This window comes from Mustelus asterias, chromosome 3 (genome assembly GCF_964213995.1).
Source record: "Mustelus asterias chromosome 3, sMusAst1.hap1.1, whole genome shotgun sequence".
NCBI classification, from domain to species: domain Eukaryota; kingdom Metazoa; phylum Chordata; class Chondrichthyes; order Carcharhiniformes; family Triakidae; genus Mustelus; species Mustelus asterias.
Window position 1 is genome coordinate 50,679,212 of NC_135803.1, and position 16,745 is coordinate 50,695,956.

The 16,745-nt window shown below is 40.6% G+C and overlaps 1 protein-coding gene across 10 annotated transcripts in view; it reads right to left on the reverse strand.

Annotated features, from left to right (window-relative positions):
- Nucleotides 1–16,745, reverse strand: part of spsb4a (splA/ryanodine receptor domain and SOCS box containing 4a) — a 205,984-nt gene that overhangs the window by 106,545 nt on the left and 82,694 nt on the right. For 3 of the 10 annotated variants that reach the window (XM_078208712.1, XM_078208769.1, XM_078208775.1), the window contains exon 1: nt 5,766–5,930. The exons of 2 other annotated variants lie outside the window; for them this stretch is intronic. The gene's annotated coding sequence lies outside the window, so the exon portion shown is untranslated. Of the gene's footprint in view, nt 1–5,359; nt 5,931–8,313; nt 8,521–16,745 lie in introns of those variants that run through there. 5 more of the 10 variants (XM_078208763.1, XM_078208732.1, XM_078208741.1 and 2 more) reach the window with 4 other exon arrangements.

The window sequence follows — 16,745 nt, forward strand, 5'->3', positions numbered from 1 at the left end:
GGTGCATGGGGTCCTTAATTATGCTGGCTGCTTTGCCAAGGCAGCGGGAAGTGTAGACAGAGTCAATGAATGGGAGGCTGGTTTGCGTAATGGATTGGGCTACATTCACGACCTTTTGTAGTTCTTTGCAGTCTTGGGCAGAGCAAAAGCCATACCAAGCTGTGATACAACCAGAAAGAATGCTTTCTTTGGTGCATCTGTAAAAATTGGCGAGAGTCATAGTTGACATGCCAAATTTCCTTCGTCCTCTGAGAAAGTAGAGGCGTTGGTGGGCTTTCTTAACTCTAGTGTCGGCATGGCGGGAACCAGGGCAGGTTGTTGGTGATCTGGACACCTAAAAACTTGAAATTCTCGACCCTTTCTACTTTGCCCCCACTGATATAGACAGGGGCATGTTCTCCTTTACGCTTCCTGAAGTTGATGACAATCTCCTTTGTTTTGTTGACATTGAGGGAGAGGTTATTGTTGCCGCACCAGTTCACCAGATTCTCTATCTCATTCCTGCACTGTCTCATCATTCTCACTCCTACCTGTGATTAGTCTACTAGTGGCATGGTATAAAACTATAAATTTGGAAAATTCAAATACTTTTGGGTTCTTGCTCAATGCATTTTTTTAAAGCTACTTAATTGTATTGATCCTACATGCCTCATAGACAGGTTGTGTGTGTCAGACTTTTTAACTTCTACAGTTTTTCATGAACAAAATCTTGATCCAACTCCAAACTAACATTGCCTTGTAGTCATTATGGTAATAGGTAGGCTCAGAATTTCCTCCTGATTTGCGCGCGTACGCGCACACACACACAGCGGGATTTTCCATGCATCCTTGTGGTGTGTTTCACGATGACAAAGGTGGCCCGCCATTGCCCAGCTGCAGGATATCGTGATCCCACCGCTGTCAACAGGATTTCCTGTTCTATGCACCTTCTGCCACCGGGAAAGCCACGGCGAGGCTTGCCGTCAGTGGTACGGGAAGATCCCACCGGCAAGAATGGTCAGCAAATTCCAACTATAGTCTGGGCACAAACAAGCCAAGCAATGCCAATAAATCATGGAAATTTGGACATAATCACATTATATTTGTAACTGCAATATGTCTAAGTAGCTGTAATCCTTTAAGCACATCCATTGAACCCACACAACATTCCAAAGTGGAATGTTGTGTGGGTTCCTTCAACTAAATTAGCTTGGGGTGGAGGTGAAGTTCATCACATTGTGCCCAGATTCTTAGGTGTGCAAGAACACTAGGTCACATGAATTCAGCACAAATCAGCTGACCAGCATTGAATTAAAGCCTCACATTGGCCCTGCTGCGGCCATAAATAATACATCTTCAACACTTGCTCAGTTTCTGATTTTCTTCTGCAGGGAGGGAAAAGTTAAAAATGCATTAGACTCTGTACAGTATGATTTAAATTAATGTACTGTGTCAGCCAACGAATTGGAGGTGGAGCAGGACTTGGAGGACAGTTACATTTAAGTAGCTCACTTACAGCAGTGGAGTCTCCAGTTGTGATTGATGGGAGAGTTACCCAATCTCTCCATTCTGGCCGGGATTTGCAGTAGAGATTAAATACTGTTTATTTTGTAGCTTCCAGCTTTATATAGAGGGGAATTTTCTCCCCTTACCTTTAATACTTGCACAATAAACAGTGGCACCTTGAGGCTCCATTGGCTATCGATCTGTCACAAATTAACTATATTTAGTGATTTTGCTGATTCAAAAGAGATTTTACATTCCGGTTTGGTTAGTACAAAAATGTGAATGCAATTTTACCTGTCTACATCTTCCTAAAATTTATTACTATCTGCCTTGTGGTTTATTACATTTTCAAGTTTTGTGTCCTCTGCAAACTTTGAAATTATTCCCCTTATACTCAAGTCCTGGTGTTAAAATAGAACACTCCTAATATTGGCCCTTAGGAGACACCAGTGTGTGTCACCCTCAAGTCTGATAAACTATTGATCGCCACAACACTCTGCTTTCTATTTCAGACAATTTTGCAGCCACATTACCAGTGCCACTTTAATCCCATGGGTTTCTGTTTTGCTAACAAGTCTATGACGTGGTATTTTGTCCACTTATATACACCAGTATTTCAATGGAGAACTTAGCTTATCAGCACATTTTGCCTTCAACAAATCCATTTTGCAATTCCAATTTGATGACCTGAAATAGCATTTATTGACAAATTAACTCATGCTCCATTAGTTCCAGTTGCAGCTGTTGCAGAAAAATTCATTTTCTTTTACATCTGAAACAGTTTAGTGCAGAAACTCTGCCAATGAACAGTCAGAAAAAATAACAACCTGGCCAAATAGCATTGCTGTAATATTTCACACCTTACAGGATTCTCTAAAATATTCCCAATTTTTAACACACGGTGGTCTTTTAAAAAAAGATGTATACAAATGCAAATTGCATCTAATAACTTTGATAACAATCTAATAAGATTGGTCTGCAAAATAAAAATCAGCATCAGACAAATCAACTGAAGTTTTGAACAGAACTCAACATTAACATGATAGTTCCAGTAAAAAAAATGAAATATTTTTGTAAAAATAAATCGCACAGGGCAGGAGAAAAACAAAATTTGATCAGGACCTCTGCACGTGAAAAGTGTTTGAGAACCCATTTACTTTATTGAGCAATCCTTTAAACTTTTTAATGAAATGTAAACAAACATCTTTTGCAGACATTTGTAAAGAGAACAGTTCAGATAGGGTTGCCAACTTCTGCTGGATTTATTCAGGGAAATCACATGGTCTGGAATGGGGGGGTGGGGGTGAGTTAATAGATTGTAATGAACAAAGCATCGTAGCTGTGAGGGACAGCTCGGTGGATAGGATATTGGTATGTAGATAGGCTGGAAAATTGGGCGGGGATCCTGGATTCAGGATTCAATCCTGGACCGGGGAGCGGCGCGGGCTTGGAGGGCCGAAGGGCCTGTTCCTGTGCTGTATTGTTCTTTGTTCTTTGAAACCCAGGCAGAAGAGACATCATGGAACCCTGCTGGCATGGCGCAAGGTGATCCCATCCCGGGAGGGCAAAGTGCAAAGCCTCGGACCCTAGTGGGGCGGGGATGATGGGTTTCTTTGAAGCACATAACACAAAGTACTTTTGGTCATTTACTCTGCTCATTTAGAATTGCCTTGTGCAGGCACCGTCTGGGCTCCTGCTGGAACAGTGCTCAGGCAGCAGCCCTTTAAAGCAGCCGCTGCTGAATCCTTGCCCCCCTTCAGGGACTGCTGCTGGGCAGCCTCCAGAACCTCCTACCAGAGAAACAACAGTCCCATTCTGTTATTCTTCTCTACGCTTCACGTGAGAGCTTAACCTTTAAGATTATTGACAGGAGAAAACAGGCAGTTTGAGTGCACTATCCTTACTTAACCCCCATCATCAGACCACCATTTTACAATGAACGAAGAGCATATTAATTTTTTTGCTCAAAATAATATTTTAAAAGGAGATTCCCACCCATTCCAGGAAGGTTGGCAACCCTAACTTCAGAACGTGCACTGAGCTCTTTCACAAGCTTAGATTTACTATGAAACAGACTCACAATTTTACTGTAATCAATTTCAAGAAAATTTAGGAATGGAGTTCTGCTAGAAATGGGTTTAGGTCATATCAGCAAGAGCACTTTGGTTGAACAGGGAATCTTGTGTTTCTGAAGAACAGTAAAACAACCAAAAATATTTTCTTTCCTTAATTTCTCTCTTCTGAAGGCTTTGATCACTCGTTGAATGATACCATGGGTACCAGTTACCTATGATACCTCACAGCTAGGTGATCACAGATATAATCATTTCATTCTTTAGCAATTTCAATCATGGCATAACTTAAATGGCTTCCAGCTTTTCCTGATCCAAATCACTGATCATTAATCATTAGGTGGCACAGTGGTTAGCACTGCTGCCTCACAGCTCCAGGGACCTGGGTTCGATTCCTGGCTTGAGTGACTGCCTCTGTGGAGTTTGCACGTTCTCCCCATGTCGGCGTGGGTTTCCTCCAGGTGCTCCGGTTTCCTCCCACAGTCCAAAGATGTGCGGGTTAGGTGGATTGGCCATGCTAAATTGCCCCTTAGTGTCAGGGGGACTAGCAAGGGTAAATGCATGGGGTTATAGGGATAGGGCCTGGGTGGGATTGTGGTTGATGCAGATTTGATGGGCCAAATGGCCCCCTTCTGCACTGTAGGATTCTATGATTTCCACTAAAGGCCAAATAATTTGACTTTACTGCTGGCAAACTCCTACATTAGATATGGTATGCTGGTGTCAGTAATCTCAGATATGTGGAAATTAACACAAACTCAGATTAAACCATTAAATATGGGCTGTGAACCTCCCTTGTGTGAAATATAAATTAAACATTCTTACCTCAACCAATTCTACTTTCATTCAACATTTAGCAGTGGTCATTCAATACCAATAAAGACTGGGACATCTGGCAGATTTTCCCCTCCTAATCTCAAAGTTGCTGAAGCTAAACTGGAACATCACTGCCCTGAGATGAGCAAATCCAGCGCAAACGGAGAATCAGAGCTTCCCGTCACAATCAGTCAACTGAATTCAAGGAATCCTCAGAGGCATTCAGTTTCAGGTATTCTTAACTATGCTTGAGGAAGAGGCTAGGTTTTTGTTCTGTGATTGAATATACGCTGATTGTACAGCAGTTACATGTGCAAATTATAGAGATGATTTGTATTTTCTTTCCCCCCCAGAAGTATCACTCATGTCCAGCACAACAGCCAACACTGCAGCAGCCAATTCCTTTCCCCTCTATAGCTCAGCCTCTTGGCAAAAAACCCATCTATTTTGGCCACAGCAGTTAGTTCTTCATTTTAGAGCAAGTTTAAAAACACACTTATCATATAGGCTTTGAATCATTTCTAGGTGTAGTGCCCAGTTTTACTGCAAATAGTTGGGTGAAGTTACATTTGTGCCTTTTTAACATCTAATGGAGCCCTGGCAATCATTGCAGATCAAATAGTGGAGATACAAATAGATCTTGCTGCGCACAAACATTGCTGCACCAGTAATATATCAAACCTTTGCAATCGGTTTACCCTTCAAGAATGAGAGATAACAAAACAAATTTTGCCAAATCCATTTTAACAAAGATAAATACTGTGCTTGAATCATGAATCTTTGATAATGGTGCCTTGCAGAACTATTTTGAATTGTCCCCCCAGCTTTCTTCACCTTTTGGCATTCACTCCGATTTTGATTTAAAAAAGTGTTTACAGTTCACATTTAATAAAGGTTCAAATTAACCCACATTTCTAAGGCAAATGTAACAGAGTTACAAAGGTTAGCATTTGAGAAGATAATATTAGCATTAAAAAAATACTCACCATATCAGCCAGTTACATTTGAACTGAATTAGAAGATGCAAATACCGCCTGTCCACTTGTTAATATACTGCTGTCTTTGTCAGTGGAGCTTTTATAGAAAATAAACTGCTAACTAGGCACGCACACATTAAATCGGAAAAAGCAATTTAGAGAAACCTAATAGGGAGAGTAAAAGAGAGAATTCTGAACCAACTTAACTTGCAGTGCAGAAGCTGTGGGAAGCACACATCTGTGCAGTAATCAGCAGCAAACAAACAGGGCAGAAGTACTTCCTTACTCAGTGTGAAGCCAGGCAGGCTGATACAGGAAGGCTAGCAAAAACAAAAGCTTGCAAGCTGAACATAGCCATCAGCTGAACATAGCCATCAAGGTATATGTCACAGATCACTTTTGATAAAGCCTGTACCTTCCATCACAGTAAAAGGAGCCTTGGTGTGTTTAAAAGCCTTGCTTTCAGTTAGAGAGAGAACGACAGCCCAAGAGGAGAAGTCTCGAGATGAAGCGAGTGCAGTGCCCTGTCGTGAAAGCTGATCTAGCTGATCTCATCACATAAGGCTACTAATCCACTGATCTGGGAATGAAGAACAGATGGTGACGCCCCTTTCTCCAAACACCACAGAGAGGCTTGCCGCCCAGGTCTGCAGACAGACTTAAAAATAAATTGGTGGCAGAACATTTTTCTTTATGTCATGCACACCCTGGAAACCAATATGCTCATAGAAGTCTACACGTGCACTACCCTGATTACTAAAATAGAGACCAAATGGTGTTCTTAAAGCTGGGACAAAGATCTTGCAACACTAAAGCCCCACTGCAGGAAGCCATCTGGGGCTGTCGGCAACACACCAGATTGGCAAGGGTATGAATTGCCACCTTGAGGCCACATTGATGTGCAGCACAAAAGCCGCCCATTGTTTCCACTTTGAGAGGAGCCACAGGCATCTAATTACAGAAGTGCACATTAGGGGAGGTGCTTCCAGTCAGCAGACGTCAGGACAGATGGCAAACAATAAAAGGAGAGCAGAATGTGCACAATGTATTCCAAGGAGCAATATATTATACTCAGAAACAAAAACATTCCGATTAATTTGATAAACATATGTTTAAGAATGAACACAGGCCAGCAATCAAAATAAACTGGCTCATCCCCACCAGCTGCACAAAGCAAAATTCTGTATTAACTTCATCTTTCGATGTGGACACTCCACAACTTCAGGTTTTAAGGGCAGGCCTTTTAAAAATCGAAGATACTCTTACCTTCAAAACTTGAAAGTTGTCTGCAGTTACACGTGAAATTTATTAAATAATTTAAAAGGGAAAAAAAGACATTTAATGAGATAGTGGAATAAACAACCATGGTTTACCATGAATATTTATTAAAAATTAAATGAAGTCAAATATCCTCAGTATTGGATTCTGTGCAATTTATGACCACACATCTTTAATAAGCAAAATATACATTGCCTTTAAACAATTCTACTAGAAATTATTGTTCTATGCTCTGATATGCACTGTAAATATGGTATTACAATGTAAATTTTTTAAGCTTAATATAAACCACTTCAGATAATAATGCCACACAGCTAATGTACGTTTCTTAGACAATGTGTTTAAGGTTGGTCCACTAATCAAGTTCAGTTTGGGAAGAATGAGGAGGACGAGGAGGGACAAAGAGGCTGAGACATACAGGTTATACAGCACATATGGTGCATCACAAATCAGTTAAACTGACTACCATATGCAGCTAAATCTTTGGGCTGATGCCAAAGCACCTGCAAGGATAAGACAAGGTCATCAAGCTACGGGTGAAAGGTTAAATATAAAATCTATAGCAAATGTGGGTCACCAAGTGGATAATAGGTCATTCCAATCAATGTGCATTGCACGTAGATAACCATTATTTGTTCGATAGATCAACTACTGATGTTTGAATTCACAAAGTTTTAAAAATTCTTAAACCAGATGTTTTGATGCCAAGAGAAAATATGCCAGCCAAACTCCTTTAATAAGCACGATTCAATTCAACCGTAAAATAAACACTTTGAAAATGCAGCAAAACCACTCACGATTCAGTTTTATGATCACTATAACTGGATTGAAATGAATCGTCATGTATTAGAAAGCTTAGCATCTCAGCCCACATTTACTGCAGATTCATGTGTCTACATCATTCTTCTGAACAATAAAGTAAAAGTAGAAGCACAGATGAATCAGTGAAGCAATGTACTAGGCTTATTGTAAGGATTTTACTGACATTAACTAAATGCATTAACTATATTTTATGACTTCCATCACTTGAACTACATGGCATATAAAATTATTTTCAATTCTACACCTTCTTCGCCCCCTAATGGCTTAATTCCCAAATGCACAGAAATATGTAGAATTGAGTCACATAGACTAGTAACTATGGGCTGGGTCTTCTGGTCTGCAGAGATGCCATGATTGACCTTGATTGAAATACACCCTTACTTTATTCCGCTGTTGGAGCTAGTGTTCTTGACTTGAAGTGAGGAATCATCTCAGAAATCCACAAGCACGGATTTCTGGCAAGGAGAAGGGACGGCAAGGGCATGCACTCCTCTTGATAGCAGCAGCCCAAGTAACTCCCCTTAAGGTTGTTCGAGTGCTGGGCAGGAACCCCAAGTTACATTACGAAGCCAGATTAGACCACAACAATGTTTCTATTTTGGCATTATTGTGAGATAGAATGTTTTGCTCCAGGAGTAAACTCCACTTAGGGATCTTTTATAGTCAAACAAATTTTATTTAATAACAGTTTAAAGTATAACTCTAACAAATTAAACAACTTAATCATTAACAGTTGAACAATATGTAAAAATGAAAGGAAACAAATTTACTTCCTAGCTAATGACTGTTCCAGTTTCAAATAAGCCCTATTCATGCATTGATCAAACCATTTTTAAATAAGTAGTTAGCAAACACTGACATACTTGCTTTAACGTTTGTTAACAGTCTTGGAGTATTCAGAGAGAGAAGCATGGAGTTCCAGATGACTGCAAAATCCTTCCAACTTCAACAAGGCTTCAGTTGAAACTAACTGCTTTCTGCAAAAGCTTTTTTTTCTCTGCGACAGACCCAGATCTGCACGTCAAGCACAGCATCACATGATCCTGTCCAATAACTCTAATCAGAAATACCTGGGGAACCCAAGTAAAAAAAAGTCTTTTAGCTCTACTTAAAATCCACACTGGCAAGGTTGAAATGGGTAGTTATCCTGTTCTCCCAAAATCTGAGCTGCATTCCCTCCAGACATACCAACTACCTGTAGCATAAAGCTGAACTTTTAAACATTCTCCTTAAACATAAAAAAACTATATCAATTGCATTACTATCATTGCACAGTCAGTATGCTTGCAGTGTTATGGTGAGTTATCTTTTAAAGATTTTGCTTCAAATACTTCTGTTTTATATACTTGTTGGTTTCGAGTTTCTAGTAGGGGATGATGGTGAATATTATTAGGATGGGGAGGGGTCAGGAGGCTGAACATATTTGGGTGTATGGGGGCAAGGCGAGCATTGGAGGAGTTGATCAAGTGAGCCATGTCAGGAGGGTGGCTGAAGAGTGTGAACAGTGTTGGGGGTTAGTATTGTTAGGGGTGGGGGAGGAGTGAGTGTTGTTCAAGGTGGGGGTGTGAGGAGACAGTGAATGGTGGGAGAGAAGTGTGAGGAGTGCAAAGAGGGGTGAGCACTCTTGGTGGCGGAGGCAGGGGAGTGGAGAAAAGTCAGCGGATTATTTTTTTTTAGATGTTTTTGATAAAGCTTCACCATTGTTCTATGCCTGTGATTAACAGTGGGAAAATCCTTGGGAGGTTTTCTGCGCAAATATAGGGCATGAAGTCCAAGTCTCCAATACCAAGGACAGTTTGAGTTCACCAGGTAGGGTAATTCTGCCCTTTGGAAGTTTAAACTTCCTGGCAACTACCTCGTGTGTGAGGGTCAGAACATCCTCAGAGCGCTGATGTAGAATAGTGGCAAATGACTCAACATTTTCTGCTGTTGCCGACAGAAGATCTAAGCCGGGATCTCTCGTCTATACTCAGCTGTTCAGAGGAACGCTAGCATACTATAGTTGTCCACTCTTTGGAACTTTAGTCTGGCAGAGGATAGTGGGTTGGGTGGTGGTGGGGAAGGAGGGGGGGGGGGGGGTGATGGGAGAAGAGATAGTGGGAAGAGATAGTGGGTGAGGGTAGAGAGGAGGAGAAAAAAAAACAATATTAGTGTTGAACATACCCAGCAACTCATCATCTACAGCCCTCTGGAGCAGAGAATTCCAAAGATTCATAACCCTCTGAGCGGAGAATTTTTTCATCTCAGTCTGAAATGGCCATCCCTCATTCTGAGATTAGTTCCAGGCTCTCCAGCATGGAAAAAACCTCTCAGTAGCTTTACATTTTCTGGCCTGCAGAAAGCTTACGTATAAATTTTTGAACATTTGGGATTCAAGGAATATGGAGAGAGAAGTTAAGATGAGCCATAATCTTATTGAACGTGGCAGAACTGATTTTGAGGCATCTCCTGGTCATATTTTTTTTAATGTGAAGATCTTGTATGTTAGATAAATTCAGCTAAGAATTGATGCCTATTTAAATTGCACAACCTCTTTTAGAGTGCTCTTCTGTAATGTTGCTGTAGGTGGCCATGTTTTCTACTGTTCAGATCAAAGCCAAGTCATCTTATATCTGGTCTGCAAATGGATTATGAGGCAGCCCAGCTATATTGCAATAATTGAGTTACTAACGTGTAAATTAAAATCAACGTTTTGATGCCTATCAAACTATTTCTGCTGGTCATGAAATACTACAATCTTGCTTTGTTTAAAGTGCCTTATTACTTCTTTTATTTAAAAGGTAATGGATTTAGTTGCACTATACACTAATGAATGAAGATGCACAAGTTAAGAATTAAGTGCAGCAATGATCCTTTTGGTTTAGTGCTCCAAATTGTAAAATTACCAATCATGTTAACACCAGGATTACATAGTTTTGGAGGAAACGGGAACTGGAATGGTTCTTGTCACAAACAAAAAAGTCCCAATCTGGGGTCTGTAAAACTTGCAGCACACATGTAAATCATTTCACAATGATCATATAGTAATCTGAATTACATTGTACAGTTTAAGAGGATGCAAGGATGTTTAGGATGGGAAACATTAGTTATATGATTCATAAAGAAATGGAAACTAAATTTGAGAAGAATCTACATCTGGGGTGCCACATTTTACTGCTGCACTAGTAGTCATGTGCCTAGTAACAATGTAATGGTCCGAGTCTACCAGTCACATGGAGAACAGCAACGAGTGTGAATTTCAAGTGTGATTGTTTCTGACTTATGGGAACCAGGCAATGAGTAGCTGAGTGTAAAAACCCAAAACTTTAAATGGATTTAATAAATGAGATTGAAAAAAGTCAGCCTGTATTAGTGCTAAAGGGAGTGAGACAAACTGAGTGAATCATGCAAAAATCAAATGGCTTCCACAGCAGCTACAACCCATGATTAACTGGGAGTTTGATGATGTCTTTGAGACATTTGAGAAGTCTAAACGGCGGCACGGTAGCACAGTGGTTAGCACTATTGCTTCACAGCTCCAGGGACCTAGGTTCGATTCCCGGCTTAGGTCACTGTCTGTGTGGAGTTTGCACATTCTCCTCGTGTCTGCATGAGTTTCGTCCGGGTGCTCCGGTTTCCTCCCACAGTCCAAAGATGTGCGGGTTAGGTTGATTGGCCGTGCTAAAATTGCCCCTTCGTGTCCTGAGATGCGTAGGTTAGAGGGATTAGCGGGTAAATATGTAGGGATATGGGGGTAGGGCCTGGGTGGGGTTGTGGTCGGTGCAGACTCGATGGGCCAAATGGTCTCTTTCTGCGCTGTAGGGGTTTCTATGATTCTATGAAAAGCGCAAAATGACATTCAGTAGATTTCTAAAAGTCACTAATGAAAAGGAAAGGATCATCTCCATTTGGATAGAAGGGTTAAATTTGTTTAATGACTGGAAGCTGAGTGAAGGTAGCAGCAAAAAAATCCAGAAAACCTTTTTGAAAAATTCAGCACACATCTCAAAATAAAATCACTGGATCTAACTAACCATTTGAGTTTTAAGGCCTAACAGGTGAGCCTGTTGACAATTTCAAAACAAGATTGAAAAATGAAGCCCAAGAGATTTAATCGTAAAGGACAAACTCATAACGCAGGTTGGCGACACTACCAGGGCACAAGAAGCCATGAGTAGATAGATGAAGACCCTGACTGTCCATACAGATAGCTTTCAGTTAAGTCAAGAGAAAGGCTGCAGGGTTGACACAGTGGGTAGGATTTTTCAATCTCGTTCACACCGAAATCAGAAAATCCCACCCAAGGTCAATAGGTTTTCCATGCCACCCCTCGCTTTCTCCGATTCATGTGGCGGGCGGGACGGTAAAATTCACCCCAGTGAAACAATAACAAAGGAATGCAAAAACAGAGAGAAAGATGTGCAGTTGCTGTGGATAACCATACAAGTTCACAGACAGAAGATGAAGTCTCAATGTGGTTCAAACTACAGAGCTTGTAGAAAGACAAATCACTGGGTAAAGATGTGCAGAACAAAAAAAATATTTAAATGCGTTATCTGATACAAAACAACAGGGCAAATGTGAAAGAAAATAAACCACAGTATCAATGCCCTTGAAGTTCAATTTGAGATCATAATAAACATAGGAACCATACACCTCCATGAAATGGCTGGATATAGCAGTTCTCAGAAAAAAGAAATTCACACAACTATTCAGCTCAGGAACAGGATGAGAAATGAACCCACAACGATAAATTTGAAGCTTGATAATGGAGCACAGAGTAATATCATTCCACTAAGTCTATTACCAAAAATATTTTTTCTGACAGCTTGAAGGAAAATGGTTACCCAAGGACAGACACCCTCAAACCAAGCAATATCATGCTAATGGCATATGAGGGAACTGAGATCTAACACCTAGAAAAAAATCCAAATCAGAGGGACACACAAAGGAAAATACATTAATGGCAATGCAACACCAACAGTGTCACCAGCAAGCAATGTAACATCAAAATTATGGTTTCAGTCCTCTGACAAAATGATGTCTCAGCCCCTCTGGGGAATGGGCAAATGAGAACACAGGAAATCTTCTACTCATATAGTGATACACAAGTCATACTCCAGTTGTGGGTATTAAAGTAAACATACCCTAGATGAAGGTACAAATTATGCATCAGATTACATAATAGATCATAAATTATCAGAATTATGGCAATGAACACATGCCGCATCACTGCCAAAATCAGTTAATTTAGCAAGTTCCTGTCAGCATAAGAAGATATAATGAGGTCTTATTATTTCACTCATCTGGCCTATTGCATCCTTTACTTTAATACAATAGCAGACCAGTTTTCTGCCCAGGCATATCATAGTCTGATTTGAATAGACAATCATTGCAAAGTTTGCTTAGCATGAAGCATCTTATCATTTCATGTTAAAAAGATAAAAGGTAGGGAAAAACAGTGGGAAATTTCAGTTTACAAAAACAAGCAGGATTTTGCAGGAGTGTGGGTTCTTTTTAAAAAGAAAACTTTCATGGGGTACGGGCATTGCTGGCCAAGCCAACAGGAGTGCAACTTTGAACAAGAGGCGGCACGGTGGAACAGTGGTTAGCACTGCTGCCTCACAGCTCCAAGGACCCTGGTTCGATTCTCGGCTCGGGTCACTGTCTGTGTGGAGTTTGCACGTTCTCCCCGTGTCTGCGTGGGTTTCCTCAGGTGCTCTGGTTTCCTCCCACAGTCCAAAGATGTGTGGGTTAGGTGGATTGGCCATGCAAAATTGCCCCTTAGTGTCCCAGGATGCATAGGTTAGAGGGATTAGAGGGGTAAATATGAGGGGTTATGGGGATAGGGTTTGGGTGGGATTGTGGTCGGTGTAGTCTCAATGGGCCAAATGGCGTCCTTCTGCACTATAAGGTTTCTATGATTCTATGATAAGAATGCTGGCAGTTGGATGAGTGAAGAAGTTAGGGGAAGAGGGGAAGAACGCGCTTATTTGTTTTTTTCTAACTTTTTCGCCCTGTAGGAATTAGTTCTCACTATTACAGGGGACGAAGCTGTTTGGTGAGTATCTGGTAAGTGGTAAATGTCTATTCAATTCCGAGGGACTAAATAGTATGCAAACTGGCGGTAAGGTTAAAATATATAAACAAGGTAAATAATTGATTGAATAAAATAATTTTAAGAAGTTAAAGCACATTAAAGATGTTAGGACAGTGGCCTTAAGCTTTGAGGTTGTGGAGGTCACAGGTTTGGAAGGTGCTGTTCAAGAAGCCTTATTGACTTGCTGCAGTGCATCTTGTAGATGCATCATTGATGGAGGGAGTGAATGTTTCAAGTGGGGGTTGGGGCGCCAATCAAGCAGGGTACTTTGGCCTGGATGGTGTATATTATCTTGTGTTGTTGGAGCTCTACACAACCATGCAAGTGCACATCCTATTTGTACTTTGTAGATGGTAGACAGGCTTTGGGAAGTCAGGAGGGGAGTTACTTGCCACAGAATTCCCAGCCTCTTGAGCTGTTTGAATCACCACAGTATTTATATGAACAGTTCAGTTTATACAGGATGTTGATCGTGGGGGATTCAGCACTGGCAATGCCATTGCATGTTAAGAACAGATAGCTAGATTCTCTCTTGTTGGAGATAGTCATTGCCTGACAATTGTGTGGCATGAATGTAACTTGCCATTTGTCAGCCCCAAGCCTGAATATTGTCCAAGTCTTGCTACATATGAACAGGGAGTGCTAATACTGAGTCAGGCTTCACAGCATTACAAAATAGTCTGAAGATTTTGGAAGATGCTGCATTAATACGTGACAATTACAGAAAACTCAGTTTCACTACATGCATATGCAGCTGTGTTATATTTGAACTAAAAATGCATATTTAAGAGGAGAAGTGTGTATTCATTAAACTATTTGGGATTTAATAGCTGGCTGTTCTCAACAAATCCATGGCGCTCAACTCAAGCATTGAATAAGATTGATAGGACAGTCATTCTCAATTGAATAAGAGAAATACTATTTAATGAGGTCATTCTCATTGCACATCCTGATATTATTGACTCATACCATCCAAAGTAAGGGCTAATTGCATGGAGGAGAGGTCCTGCCAAGTATTAGAGTAGTATTCATGCACAGTATCTATGGGATGGAAGGGTAACATACTATTGCTCTTGAAAGAATAGCGTGTCTGCACTGTCAAAGGGTCATCCTGACTCGAAACGTTGGCTCTATTCTCTCTCCACAGATACTGTCGGGCCTGCTGAAATTTTCCAGCGTTTTCTATTTTTGTTTCAGATTTCAGCATTCGCAGTATTCTGCTTTTACATAGCTAAAGAAAATTGGCAAAGCTGGGTTGCAGAAGTCTTGTGGAGGCAATGCTTTAGTCAGTTTTTGGGAGGGCAAACGTGAAACTAACCAAGCATCAATATTTGAGTTGGGGGAATAATACAGAACAATTTGCTGGCAATGGAGAAGGGGTTCAGGTATTTCAATAGCTTGTTACAGATTGTATGATAACAGTAACCTAGTTTTTTTTTTAGAAATGGCAGTGCTAATGGTAACAGGATAACAGGATATGCTGTTACCCATTTCTAGGCATTCAAAATAGGCCCTTTTTAATTTGCTATTTACTTCTGTTCCAAGATATTTTCCTAAACAGGAAGAGCAAAAGAATTCCAGGTAACAATCCAATGATCACATCCTGTGAGTGAATAACGAATAAAGAAAACGTACACACTGTCTGTTCCTTTTGCCCACAACTTGTTTTCATCCACTCAAGTTCAGTCCGGTTTATCATATCACCAGCAACATCACTCTGATCCTAACATGTTCTTAAAATGCCACCTCCATCCCCCCACCCCAAAAACCTACTTCTGCCGAAGCCTTCTACAAGGAAGCACAGCATAATCAATTGTTACAATTATGAGATGTTTTGGGGTGGTGTCTTTAATTTAAAGGTGAAATGAAGGGGATCAAGTGACCTGTTCTGAAGTCTGACTGACACTAAACCTTACTGGGAAGTAGGTGCAAAGTGTTTACACATTCCATTGATAGTGGTAACAACCTGTGTAACAACAGTGGATAGACCATGAGTCTTCAAAGACCCTGAAAAGCATTGAGAATGTCAGGTTGCAAATAATTGTCCTTTAAAACTATCCATTTTCTTCCAAGACAAAAGGGAATTTACATTTATTTATTAGCGTTATAAGTAGGCTTACATTAACACTACAATGAAGTTACTGTGAAAACCCCCTCGTCACCGAACTCCAGCGCCTGTTTGGGTACATTGAGGGAAAATTTAGCTTGGCCAGTGCACCTAACCAGCACGTCTTTCTGACTCAAGCTCATGCTTGAATTGAAACAACTGAGCTTAAGTAGTTAAAACAAGTGAGGACTAAAAGACCAAATCTCCAGCAGAAAGCCTCACTGTGACAGGTAGTTCTGAGACTGTAAGTTCCCGGGCCATGAAAAGAAAACAGAAGAAGTAAACCCCGAGGAGCTAAGAATTTCCCTGGACTGTTTCCAGGAGAATTATCTTAAACCACAATGATATCAGTTATATCTGTGAAGTGTGTTTTCACTTGTGGTAAAGGGAAAAGGGGAATGTTCTTTTTTGTGGTTTAAAGCGCAAGTTACCTGCAAAGTAATTGTTTAGTCAATAGTGTTTTTGGTCTTTTGTTCGGGTAAACATCTTAAAATGTGAAATCTTGTTGCATTATCCTCTCAGTTACTAACTGGTAGTTAGAAGTTCTTTTTAATGTTATCTGTCTCTGTAGTACCATTATTCAAGAAGGGAGGAAGGGATAAACCAGAAAATTACAGGGCAGTCAGTCTAACCTTAGTGGTGGGGAAACTATTGGAAGCAATTCTGAAAAACAGAATTAATCTGCATTTGGAAGGGCAGGGGTTAATTAAGAACAGGCAGCATGGTTTTGTTAAGGGGAAGTCATGTCTGACCAACTTGATTGAATTTTTCAAAGAGGTGATGAGGGCAATGCATTTGGTTTAGGCTCCTTGGATTCAGCAAAGTCCCACATGGGAGACTGATAGTGAAGGTAAGAGCAGATGGGATCCAAGGAAATTTGGTTCCAGAATTGGCTGAGTGGCAGGAAGCAGTGGGTGATGGTCGAGGGGTGTTTTTTGGACTGGAAGACTGTATCCAGTGGGGTCCCGCAGGGATCAGTGTTGGGACCCTTGCTGTTTATTGTTTATATAAATAATTTAGACTTATATATAGGGGGTTGATCAGTAAGTTCGTGGATGATACAAAAATTGATGGTGTGATAAATACGAGGATAGCCTTAGATTATAGGA